The sequence below is a fragment of the Mytilus californianus genome, unplaced genomic scaffold (genome assembly GCF_021869535.1).
Source record: "Mytilus californianus isolate M0D057914Y unplaced genomic scaffold, xbMytCali1.0.p SCAF_6, whole genome shotgun sequence".
NCBI classification, from domain to species: Eukaryota; Metazoa; Mollusca; class Bivalvia; order Mytilida; family Mytilidae; genus Mytilus; species Mytilus californianus.
The window spans coordinates 79,488,621-79,502,457 of NW_026262712.1; the positions used below are offsets into that span (position 1 = coordinate 79,488,621).

General features: G+C 33.6%; 1 long non-coding RNA gene across 1 annotated transcript; it reads left to right on the forward strand.

Annotated features, from left to right (window-relative positions):
• The first annotated feature begins 496 nt into the window (after positions 1–496).
• Positions 497–4,500, forward strand: LOC127707002 (uncharacterized). Its single transcript, XR_007984691.1, has 2 exons — positions 497–2,521; positions 2,692–4,500. It is a non-coding gene; the product is annotated as an uncharacterized LOC127707002 (long non-coding RNA).
• Positions 4,501–13,837: the final 9,337 nt, after the last annotated feature.

A 13,837-nucleotide genomic window follows, 5' to 3' on the forward strand; every position in this document is an offset into this window, starting at 1 on the left:
AAAAATAAGATTCAACTTAAAAAAATAAGAAACAGAAACAAATCTATGTGAATCTGATGATTTGAAAAGCGCATGATATAGATCTAGGGGAATCCCTTAAAAATGTACTGTCTTTAAAATAATTTTTTTCAAAATTGTCTTATAGTTAAAACATTTTCCCCAGTTTTTAAACACCCGTCAAAATTTTGACGGGGGGGACGTATTATGGTATACAAATGTCTGGCGTCCATCTGTCTGTCTGTCTGTCCGTCTGTCTGTCCGGTGTCCACATGTTGCACCGTAACTTGAGAACGACTTATCCAAATTTCATGAAACTTTAGTTGTTTCTTATGATGGTCAAACGATCTGTATACTTTTTGGTGAAAATAAGATTAAAACTTTTTGAGTTACAGGACTTTGTAACTAAAACAGGGGGGGGGGGGGGGGGGTTTCACTTTTTGGTGATGATTCAAAATTTTATTTTAGAGTTATTGAGTTTTTTTGTAAAAAAGGGGGGGGGGGGGGTCACATGTCGCACTGTATCTCAAAAACAATTTATGATTATTGCTTAAAACTTTACACACTTCTTAATTATATTAATCTAAAGATCTGTATACTTTTTGGTGATGATTCAAAATTTTATTTTAGAGTTATCAAGTTTTTTGGTAAAAAAGGGGGGGGTTTCACATGTCGCACTGTATCTCAAAAACGATTTATGATTATTGATTAAAACTTTACACACTTCTTAATTATATTAATCTAAAGATCTGTATACTTTTTGGTGATGATTCAAAATTTTATTTTAGAGTTATTGATTTTTTTTATTAAAAAAGGGGGGTTTTCACATGTCACGCCGTATCTCAGAAACGATTTATGGTTATTGCATAAAACCTCACACACAAGACGACGGGCGTATCATGCACTCGTGGCACAGCTGTTTATTTATATATCAAATACTCTAGTTTAAATTTGTACTCAACTGAATGCGTGCTTTTTGAAGAAGAAAAAAAAATTTGATTACCTTTGGTTGAAGAAATTGATTATTTAATAGTCGTCTATTGCTTTAGATGTTTAAACTACCTTAGGTAAGATGTAGACGTTTAATAGTTTAAATTCCATTCAATTCATGAACGTGAACACCTGATAAACAATGATAAAGGCATTATGTGATAGAATAAATAAGTCAATAAAAGAAAACACTGCATGTTTCATCAAAAAAAATATTTAATGTAAATTCTGTTTTGCATAGAAATATAAGAAAACAAAAGAGCTCAGAAAAAAATGGTAAAAAATCCAGAGGTCAACATTGTTTGCTGCAAAACAACAGCTAACAAATTTTTACTGTTACAGTGTACCACTGATTTGTAGTATGTGGTCCTAAAGACGATGAGGCTAGTCGAGGTTTGGAGATCTGTGTTCCTTTTAAATCAATCAGACAAAAATGTATAACCACCAGTGAAGATACATAGTAAATGATTCTGATAGATTGACTCATATTTTTCTCCTCTCTTCTTTGAAACTTGAAGAAAAATTGTAAAGCAGTTCTCATGGAATCTTGTAGAATTCGTTTAATTGAAAAAAATATTATTATTGTTATTCATTGTTATTCAAACATGCATTCATTTATCATGTTTATATTCCTTGTTTATGTTGTTCTTTTGAAGAAGGATGTTATGAGCACAAACTAATCCATAATGCTCAAAACAGATCAGCTTTCCTTTGTATATCAACTTGTATATATATATTATAAAACATTATAATGATTCAAGCAAACATACTGTTAATTATTTATTTTTTTTACATGATAGAGTTTTTTTTTAGCAATTCATGTGCAAGCAAAAATTAATAATTTGCCTAGACTTGTTTTAATTAAACATAAACTTAATACTAAAGTACGCTGACACTACAAATATTTTCAAATACAATCATTCTAATTATTATATAGAATTTTTGATGAAAAATTGTATACAAACATTGTACTAAATATTGCTCTTCAAAAATTTTGTAATGATTATGAAATAAGGGAATGACCATTTTATATTTGAGTGGGAGTTGGTTGAAGGAGGATTTTTCCGAATTGGTCATTAATTTTAATCTGTTGCATGCCTTTTTTTAGCTCACTTGGCCCATAGGGCCATGTAAGCTTTTCCCATCGCTTGGCATCCGGTGTCTGTCTTTGTCGTCCGCTAACTTTTCAAAGATCATCTCCTCTGAAACTACTGTCCAAATTAAACCAAAATTGGCCACAATCATCAATGGGATATCTAGTGTACTGCCTGCTGGAGTTATTGCCATTAAATGACAAATTTTACAATTTTGTTTTTCATTTTTGTCTCGCCTTGACAGAGTCAAAAAGCGAGACATAGGTATGCTGTTTCCGGCGTCTGCGGCTACGGCGGCATCAACAATGTATTAGTTTGTGATTAGGTCTAGTTCATGGTGAACCACTAGTGGTAGATCAATGATATTTGGTCTGCAGTTGTATTAGCATTGAAACATCTCATTACCGTGGAGATTGTTTGGCCCCGCCTTCTCAGTCAAGGTCTATTGACTTCGAAACTTTGCTTAGTTTACATGTATTAGTTTGTGATTAGGTCAGTTTATGGGGAACAACTAGTGGTAGGTCAATGATATTTGGTATGCAGTTGTATTAGCATTGGCACATCTCATTACCATGGAGATTATTTGGCCCCGCCCCCTCCCTCAGTCAAGGTCTATTGACTTTGAAACTTTGCTTAGTTTTCATGTATTAGTTTGTGATTAGGTCAGTTTATGGGGAACCACTAGTGGTAGGTCAATGATAATTGGTATGCAGTTGTATAAGCATTAGCACATCTCATTTCCATGGAGAATATTTGGTACTTACCCCTCAGTCATGGTCTATTGACTTTGAAACTTTTACTTAGTTTACATGTATTAGTTTGTGATTAGGTCAGTTTAAGATGAACCACTAATGCTAAGTCAATGATATTCGGTATGCAAATGTATTGGCATTTGCAAATTTCATTTCCATGGAGATTATGTAACCCCACCCCTAATTATGGTTCATTGACTTTGAAACTTTTACATCGTTTACAAGATAATGTTTGTGTTTAGGTTTGTTTAAAGGGAACGACTTATGAAAAGTCAATGGTATTTGGTTTGCAGTTGTATTAGCATTGGCACATCTCATTTCCATGGAGATTGTTTAGCCCTGTACCTTCAGTCATGGTTCATTGACTTTGAATATTTGCATAACTTACATGTTAAAGTATTGCTATTTTAATTTCAACATTTGCATTATCAAAATAACAAAAAGGCGAGACATATCTCTGTGTTAACAGTTTATTCCCTTTTGTCTTAAAAATTATAATAGATAGAGAGATACTTGATATTGAAAGAATGATCAGCAAGACAAGATCTACATATTAGTCAACATGGTAAAAATCATCAGTCCTTATTGGAGTTATTGCCCTTTAATGAAGATTTTTATCAATTTTTTGTGTTTACGTCTTATATCTGAAAACTATAATAGATAGATAGAAACTTCAATAACAAAAGTAATCAGCAAGACAAGATCTACAAATAAGTGAATACGGTTGAAATCATTTGACGACCCCTTATTGCAGTTATTGCCGATATTAAAGAAACTTAAATAAGCAACAATGATCAGCAAGACATATGATTTGGTAAGATAAGTCTATTGGCAGTAATAAGCAGTTCACTCCTTATTGGAATTATTGTTCTTTAATGGCGATGTTTACCAATTTTTATTGTTTTGCTGATTATCTTGAAAGCTATTATAGATAGATGATAACCACTTAATATAGCAAAATTGATTAACAAGACAAGAGATTTTTGTCCTGAATTCTATTATAGTCTACAATGTTGGAGAGTGTCCATTGTGAAAGATGCACATAGACCCAGGTGAGCGACACAGCCTCTTTAGAGTCTCTAGTTTTTTTCCCACAGCTCTGCTTTGCCAAAATTTTTTTTAACTTTTGTACACATATGTATACTCAACTATTCTGCATTTAATGTTGCAGAATACAGAGTATTCATTTTTATCCTGTTTTGTGCAAATTCATTTATTTTCAGTTCTTTCAAGGCCAAATTAATCATTTTCAATATCATCCTGCGCCCACCCCCTTGTATCAACTATCCTGCGTTTTATGTTGCAGAATATTAATTTTTATCCTGTCTTGTGCAAAGTCATTTATATGAAGTTCTTACCAGACCAAATTATTCATTTTTAAAATCAAATTGTCGTCCCCTGAAAAGAAGAATATATATTTGTAACTATCAAATCAATATACCCAGATACATATTTACTTTTTACTTAATAAAAACTTAAAATGATAACACTACTTTCAAATTGTTGAAATGGCTGTATTTTTCAGATGATGCAATAAAAGATTATGAATTGTTAAAAGAAAGTTGCTTTTGTTAAGGGTTTGTGTTTTGGATCATTTCTAATTAAAATTTGTTCCAATTATAAGAATTTTTTAATGTCTATCTAATTAAAGTTTTGAAAAATTCAAATGGGTTTTCATTCACATCGTTCATGTCTTGTCACAATCGTTTCCTCTTTTAATGATTATAGCATCACTGACTGGAACCTACCACCATATTCTACATGTTACTTGAAATGTTTAACATGATGGGTAACACCAGTGGAAGTAAAATGACTACCCTTCCAGAGTATCCGTGACCCTTCCTTAGTACTGGAATTCACCCATTTCAGTGGGATTCGTATTGCTCAATGTTTTGTTTTCTGTATTGTATTGTCTTGTCGTCGCTTGTGTACCAATTCATTTTTTCAGGCACTGGACATATACGGGACATTGATGACTAGGAGGAATGCAAGACACACCTCGTAGCACATCTAAAATCTTCCTGTAATTATATAAAGCCTGATTTTACCTGCACCTGTAAATATGCTTTAAAGTGCACCACTTCATATACATACTAGTACTTGTGCAAGGGGTCAACTACCTTTAACGTCGAAGTATGTGTATTCTTCCTTTCCCAGTATGTCAACAATGTTTTTTTTTCAAATTCTTTTACCAGTTTTGTTATAATTTGCATTTAGGAGGCGTACTGGACATTATCATACAAAAAATAAGATATGGCATGATTGCCAATAAGTCAACTCTCCACCAAAGACCGAATGACATAGAAATAAGCAACTCAATAGGTCACTGTATGGCCTTCTAACAATGAGCATAACGGACTTATTTATGTACAAAACAATATATAAACGAAAAACAAAACAAAGGCGCGGTCGTCTGACAGATTTGTAAAACTTGTCAAGTTTTATTAAACTTGATTCATATTGGTCCGGTAAGGGCTAGTTTTGGCCTAATATTCGAAGTACATCTAATGAAAGATTTTTGACATTTTTTTTATACACTTATGTGTCTACTACAGTCGATTCAATTAGTTTATGTTAAAGATTTGGACTGATTTGGTCATTAAAGACGCTCAAATTCAAGCTTAAATATGAAAAATCTTATCAAATATGCCATAAAACGTCACTTTTCAGATGTTTTTTGTCTAAAATGTAAGTGGCCGCATTCGTGTTCAGTCTCAACTTTTATATATGTTATGTATTATCATCAAATACAACATATATTTAAATATTATGACTGAACACAAATGCGGCCACTTCCATTTTAGACAAAAACCGTCTTAAAATGAGCACAAATTAATGCTAAAATTGTGAAGATTTCAGTAATATAACATGAATTTATGATGCTATTACCTGATGCATGTGCATTGTATTGTCAGAAACAGCCCATATCTATGTAACAGAAGTATTCTACTTTCCAATAAATAGCTAAAAGTTTACATTTTAACAAATTTGTAAAAATGTTATATTTTGGGGCCAAAAAGTGGTCTTACCGGGTCTACTCCTTCAACGGCGAACAAGTGATAAGAAAAGTTCACTTGGCCCTCTGGTCCAGGTGGGTTTAAAGGGTGCAGGAATCACCGACAATACCACACAGTACAACACACCACATCAACCACCAACACCCGACTCGTGAAAAATGCCAATCAACAGGCATACAAACAAAGACACATAATAAAGAACAACACAATGTCTAGATAACCTGACTTGGTACAGGCTAACTTGGTACAAGCCGACACAATGTGGTAGGATTTAAGCAGGTAAACGTTGCAGATAAGATGTCTAATACGCGATAGAGACTTAGATTAACTATGACGTGCCAAAGGATTCAAGTTATTGAACAGGACATCAATATTGCTAGATTTTTATGTTTACTTTCTTTCTGTTTGGTTTATAGTCTTCCTATTCCCATTAAGCTTTCAATGTCACGTGTACAAGTTCTGCTCAATGCGTCTGTCCGATAAAGTAGGCGGTGCTGTCTACTTTGATACGATTAAAGTATGTATTCTGGATTATCTTTTATATTTTCCTCCATCATTTTACTGAAGTTATCCGATTGATTTAATTGTATCCCGCCCGCGTTGCGGGGACATGGAAATACCGGGCGTCCGTCCGTCCGCTCTTGTTAGCGCTCTTCAGTGAAAGAACATCACCTATATAGCATAAGTCTATTGAATAATGATAGCTTCTTATCCCTCTTCTTGAGAAGCTCTTGTATAAAATCTGCTAAATACAATATTTTTTGAAAGAGTTATGCCCATTGGAAACATTAATTTTATGGAAAATTGTATCGTTAGCGCTGTGTATATATGTCTCTGGTTTATATTAGCAATGTCTTGGACGAGTTCAAAAATCAGTGCCAATCAATAATTTTTAAAAGAGTTATGCCCCTTCGAAACATTTATTATATGGAAAATTGCATCGATAGCGCTCTCATTTGTACAATATTCTTGCCAGATTTTTATGAAACTTATATCAAAGGTTTATATTAGCAATGTCTTGGACGAGTTCGAAAATCAGTGGCAATCAATAATTTTTAAAAGCCCATTGGAAACATTCATTTTATGGACAATTTCATCGATAACGCTCTCATATGTACAATTCTTGCCAGAATTTTATGAAACCTAAATCATTAGCTGTGTCTCGGATGAATTAAAAAATAAGTGCCGATTAATATTTTTTTTTAAAGTTATGACCCTTGGAAATATAAATTATATGGAAAATTGCCTAATGAGCTACAATTCTTGCCAGATTTTTATGAAATTTATATTATAGGTTTATATCATCAATGTTCTCGAAGAATTCAAAAATCAGTGCCGATCAATTAATTTTAAAAGAGTGATGCCCTTTGAAAATATTGATTATATGGAAAATTGCAATGTTATCGCTCTCATGTGTTCAATATTCTTGCCAGATTTTTATGAAACTTATATCAAAGGTTTATATCAGCAATGTCTGACACTTTCGAAAATAAGTTCTGATCAAATGTTTTTAAAGAGTTATGCCCCTTGGAAATATTAATTGTAATGGAAATCGCATTGCATTTGCTCTGAAGTCTTCATTTCTCTTAAGATATTAATAAAAAGTTTTAAAGAACAAAACAAAAGTGCTTTTTTTTAGTTATTGCCCTAGCTTGTACCTTGGATAGATAAAATATATGCAACGCGGGGGACATTGGAACTCTGTTCTTTTATTCTATTTTTGAAACCCATACTACAAATCCACTGAGGTAAACATCATCCATCTACAGAAAAGGGACCTACTTAGTTGCTTGTGGCATTTTTTTACGTCATCTGGTGTCATTACATAAGAGAGGCGAAAGATACCAAAGGGGTCAAATGATTAAAACTCATAAGTCGGAAGCAAACTGGCATTGCCATGGAAAAAACTAAAAACGACGAAAAGACAAACAACAGTACTCTAAACGCAACATAGAAAACTTAAGACTGAGCAACAGTATCCAACGAAAACCGGGGGTGGCAAGCAGATCCTGATCCAAATATGGCAAATGTCGTATTGCTCATGCAAGTGCAAACCCGGTGATAAGTCTAACTCGGTATATCACATGCAAGGAAAAGAGGACAGGATTGTAGTTTAGACAATTGGAACATATCCGTCTTAATCTGTGAAACATATATTCCATAACGATCAACCAACTCGTGATGTCGTCCGTAAATTTTTGTCATTTGTACATTCAAACACTCGAGCACAACGCTATAGTGACAGTTGCAAACAATACGCATCCGTTTTCCATTCCACTGGCACACACTCTCAAATACAACGCTATATTTTCATCTGCAACCAACACATACGCTTTGTTATTTCCATTGATACACACTCGCAAATACAACGCTTTATTTTCAGTTACAACCAACAGGCAACCTTTGTCCATTCCATTTGTACACATTCTCGAAAACAAAGCTTTATTGTCCGTTGCAACCAACATACAATATTTGTCCATTCCATTGGTACACACTCTCTCACTCACAACGCTGTACGGTCATTTGCAACCAACATGCACCATTTGTCCATTCTATTTGTACACACTCTCGAAAACAAAGCTTTATTGTCCGTTGCAAATTGCAACCAACAAACAATATTTGTCCATTCCATTGGTTCACACTCTGTCACACACAACGCTATATTATCATTTGCAATCAGCACGCAATCTTTGTTCGTTTCATTGGTTTACACTCTCAAACACATCGCTTTATTGACAGTTGCAACCAGCACACACCATTTGGCTTTATAGTGGAGATATATGTCTCATCATAACAATTCAGGGAATATTACATGTCAACGTTATGAGGAAACACAATGATAATGAAGGTGTTTTTAACCACAACTCAGCACCACCTGACAGATTGTTTTATATAATAAAAGAGTAAGTACATGTTATTGTACATAGAAGTATCAAATCAACTGTAATTGGTTTTATTTTGCGTTTTAACTTATAAAAATAGAAGGAGTATAAATACATGACATAGGGGTTTATTGGATTAAAGTCTTTTTGTTTGATTGTTTCTAGATCTCGCTTTAAAAGTTTGACATAGACATAATTGACGGACCATTTAATCCTCTAATTGCATTTAAATTTGTTACCTTTCAGTAAAGAAATGTTTCAATCAAAAACCATCGCACTTAATTTCAAAGTAACTGTCTTCCATTGAACATGGATTTTAAGAATTAGGTGAAACACATAATAACTTAGTTCAACTCAGGTCTTGATATTGTATTACTGAAAGGTGTTTTCTTCTATCTTGAAATAGATATTGTGTATTCATGTCTTTGATTCACCACTCAGTTGTATCATGGATCAAAGTGATCGAATGGGTAATTTTGAAAAGAATGTTGTGATTTCTGAGTCACCCAGGACGTTGTGAAATTTAAAGCATAGTCCGTCGACGCACAGGTTTCTGTCCAGTTATCCGAGAGATAGATTTGCAAGAAAAGATCGTATTTCTATTCATAAGGATACTATCTGTAAGTTCAGGAAAGGGCACAGATCATCCTCTTTGGATACAAATAGAATTGTGTTGGAAATTTGAAAAAAAATGTAAGTCGTGCTTTTCAACAGCCAACATTGTGAAAATTCCATTTAAAGTTGTTACATATAAAGTGGGCGGAAATTGATACGAAATGTGTATTTTGTTTTTTAAATCCATCAGTTATTCTTATAAACATAATTTAATGTCAACTTATTAGAACGAGAACAGTTTTGTTTATTATGTTCTTATATCATTTCAAATGTACCCACACATTCTCGTCCAATGAAAACATATCTCCCGTTTTCTAAATGAAAGACTTTCCTATGCATTAGTGAATAATTTATTATTGTAGATTCATAATTCAATGAACTCATTATAATCTGCAAACAATGAAAATAGTTTTAAATGTACAACCTAGTGAAGCAATTTAACATTGGAAGACATGTACAGCTAAAGGTATTGAACCTGTTTGTGCAAACAGTCTGATGAATTTACACTAAAATATTAAAACTTAATTAAAGCTTAAAAGATATTGCAAACATACATATTTGCAAAAAGTCAAATAATCTTTTTTCACGTTTTTATGAAAGAAATGGGGAGAGGAGTAGTAGTAGATATTTATTTAATTACTTAATGTATTATATCTTCAATCTCTGCTATTATATATTATTTAAGGAATAATCACTTTATTTATCTATAAACCAAACCTAAATATCGAAAATAGGTGTTAAATTATAAATAAGTAGTCTCAATAGAGCGGATGGTTTGATTATTTACTTATGCCGACCATGCGAGACCCTCATGGGTAGGCAAGGTCGTTAAAAACCCCCTATTAGATATCTGATAAATTTTTAATGACCAATGATAATTATAGATTATCGTTGGTTATCTCAACGAGATTGATTTTCTCGCTTGAGCCGGTACGGCGAAAGCGAGAAAAGCAATCGAGTTGAGATGACCAATGATAATCTGTTTATCGCTATTTTACTTATGAAGACGTTGTTAATTTCCTTGACAACGGCACGTGTTCCCTTAGTTTCTAGCGATAATTTTCATATCACTCGACTCCGTTTTCATATCACTTGACTCCGCTGAGAACGGAAATTATCAGTCAGCAAGATCAAAGGAAAATTTCGTAAAATAGCCATAATTTACATTTATGTTATTACCAATTTAATTTAAATACTTATTCATGTTTGATTAATAACCACTTAAAAGTTTGTATTGTATCTCGAAGGTGTGGAAATATTTTATGGACAAAACTTATAAAAAAAGTTGTTGTTTTTTATGCGCATTTAAATCGTATCTTATCTCGCACCTTGGTACAGACTGAGTAATTACTATTCAACATTTTAACAGAACACCACAATATAAATCGTATGTTTTATATCCTCTGAGTTTTCCAGAGCATCTTAGAACACTCCTGGTTTTGGTTGGGTTCGTCTTGCCCAGTCTTTAGTTTTCTATGTTGTGTTTTATATACTGTTGTTTGTCTTTTGTTCTTTTTCTTGTTTTCGCCCTGGCGTTGTGAGTATTGTCATCGACTAAGAGTTGGAATATTCCTTTGGTATCTTCCGCCTCTCTTTTATAGAAATGTAAGAGCTTTATATCGTAAGCTCGGCTCTTCAGACAATACTACATGTTAACGTTTAGTAACTGTTGGAAGAACACGAACTTAATTAAGGCTGAAATATTATTATTGTCTCATCTTTATTAAATCATTGGAACTGTTTGATGTGCGTATATCTTTTTGAGAACAATGTTTGTTTTTCAATAAATATTATTAAAGCAGTCTGATTGACATTCGAGTCCTTATAAAAAATAATATAATGAATTCTTTTATTTTTACAACTTATGCATATTAGTAATATTCAAATAATGTAACACATGACAAATACAATTAATGCTTTACAATTTGTGATTATCAAAAGTTTTCTTATTGTGCTGGTTTAATTTCCCCACTTGTTGGGAGTTTATCGATCGAGCGCGGTTATCAAATAAATGTTAAAGTGTACTTCATCAGTTTGGAATTAAAAAATCACTCACCTGCTGATTGTTCCCTGACACATTCTTTGTTCCATTTGAGCTTCTGCCAAATCTTTTCTTTCTGTCCTTACAAGTTTTTTTAGTCAAAATTAACGATAGGTCAGGGCTCGACAATAACGCTTGTCCGATTGTCCGGTACCAGAGGACAAATCAAGTACACCAATATTTGAAAAGCAAGATTATAACTTGCCTTTGTAATACCATAGTGAGCTTAGATCAGTCATATATAAATAACATTAGACCAATAGTAACACAAAAGTATACCATCATAGCAAGGGTATAACTGGCATGATATAACAAACATCCTTATACAAAATCTGTACGAGCAAGAATATAACTTGCATAGATCATTTGCAGTTACATTCTACGACGAAGCCTGAACTTAAAAAAGCATACGTTAAGAGAATAAAATGGCCATGGCAATACAAGATGAAAAACAATTGTCAAAAACACTACGTAGAAGTGAAAGGTCCAAAACTTTATTACGGCCGGCATCGCCAGATAAACATGAAATAGAAGAAACGAATAAAGGGTATAAACTTAACAGACAACATGCTCTCTCCAAAAAGATAGACAAATGTAAGTCAAAACACTTAGAAGTGCATCTTAAAGCTGGAAATCTGTATATAGAACTCAGCACAGCGGCATACGAGGTATTCAGAACCAAACTCAAGACATACCTATTTACAACCCCCTTTAATAAAGCATACCATGCAACACTACACCAAAGTCATGAAGAAAAGGGACTGCAAGTTGAAGACATCTATAAGATATACAAAAAAAAAGCCTGATGGAACCTATGGGAAGCAATCAAAATGCACTATAAACTCATACAGGACAAATAATTCCATCTTAGTCAATGGCTCTGAAATCAATATATTTACAGAACACATACTAGAGCCAATACAAGAGTTCATTCAGCAAACACAACCTGCATTAGATGAGCTGAACAGAAGTATGGCTGAAACTATGAGACTAACTATAACAAATGCTTGTAATGTCCAGAATGGAGAAATAGAGGCTATAAACCATAAAGACAAAGCAGCACCAAGCAATAAAGGAATTGACAAGAACCCAAAACAACAAGATGATGAATTTGACGAAGGTGAAGACCAACAACAACAACAGAATGAGAATAGCTACAAATGCCCAATATGCAGAGAAGAATCGGAAGATAACACAATAGCCTGTGACGAATGTGAAGAATGGTTCCACTACACCTGTCTAAAGCTTACAGAAATGGAGATACGTAAGATTAATCCAGACATACCATACATTTGTGATCTGTGTAATGACCAGGCTCTCTTTAGGAGCACAATCACGAAATCTGATAGAGACTCCAATCAACATCAAGTTCCTATAAACCAACCACCATCCAAATATGTAAAGTTACACCAGCAACCCATAAATGCTATAGTAATAGAAGACAAGAGTGAAAATAATGAAGCTCGACAAACAACCAACCTGGATTTACCAATAATAGAACTAGACAAGGATGAGAGAACTCAGAGTGCCTTGTACAAGAAAGAGGATAATATCAAGAGAGAAACAAAACAGAGAGCAGCAAGCCTTGAACAGAATCATATTCAAATGGATAGTAACCATCCTGAGGGAGAATCAGACATAACGAATAGACAATTTCTGCACCCTGTGGAGGAGCAAACCTCAGTAAAACAACCATTGGAAGGTGCTATTTTAAATGCATATGAGAACAATAGAAATATAGAAAAACAGAACCAGAAACAAACGGGTAAAAGAACCAACACAAAAAACCAGCAAAACCGAAAACTGGAATTAGAACAGATAGCTTATATAAGCTCATTAGAACAGCGCATTAAGAATCAAGACAAAACAATAGATTTACTAAAGAAAAACATGGAGATAATGCAAAGTAATGGACAGCCAACAGATAACATTTATAGCATGAATAGGCAACCAAATATAGAACAAGGTAATCTGAATAGAAGCAATATAGATCAAATGAGAGATGAGCTTGAAAAACAGATAAAACAAGAAATGCATGGGCAAATGATTGATATGAGACTAAAGCAGCTAGAAAGTCAGATGGTACAATTCATGTGTCTTAACACATCCATCACAACTCAGATGATGATACAGTCTCAAAAAGATCCCACTTATTCACATAGAGGGGAAAGACATACTGATAATTACAACCAGTTACAACATCATCATGCCATGGAACAGGCTAGAATATATCAAGAACTGAGGCCAAGTCAATTTCATCAAAATGATACAAGATTGCACAACCCTGAACAATGCCAGAAACGTCAAAATGATCCGAGAGAATATGACTATGGACAAAATCAGCATCAAACGGATCCAAGAGGGTATAACTCTGGACAAATTCAACATCTAACCTATCCAAGAGGGTATAACTCTGGACACACTCAACAGCAAAATGACCCAAGATGGT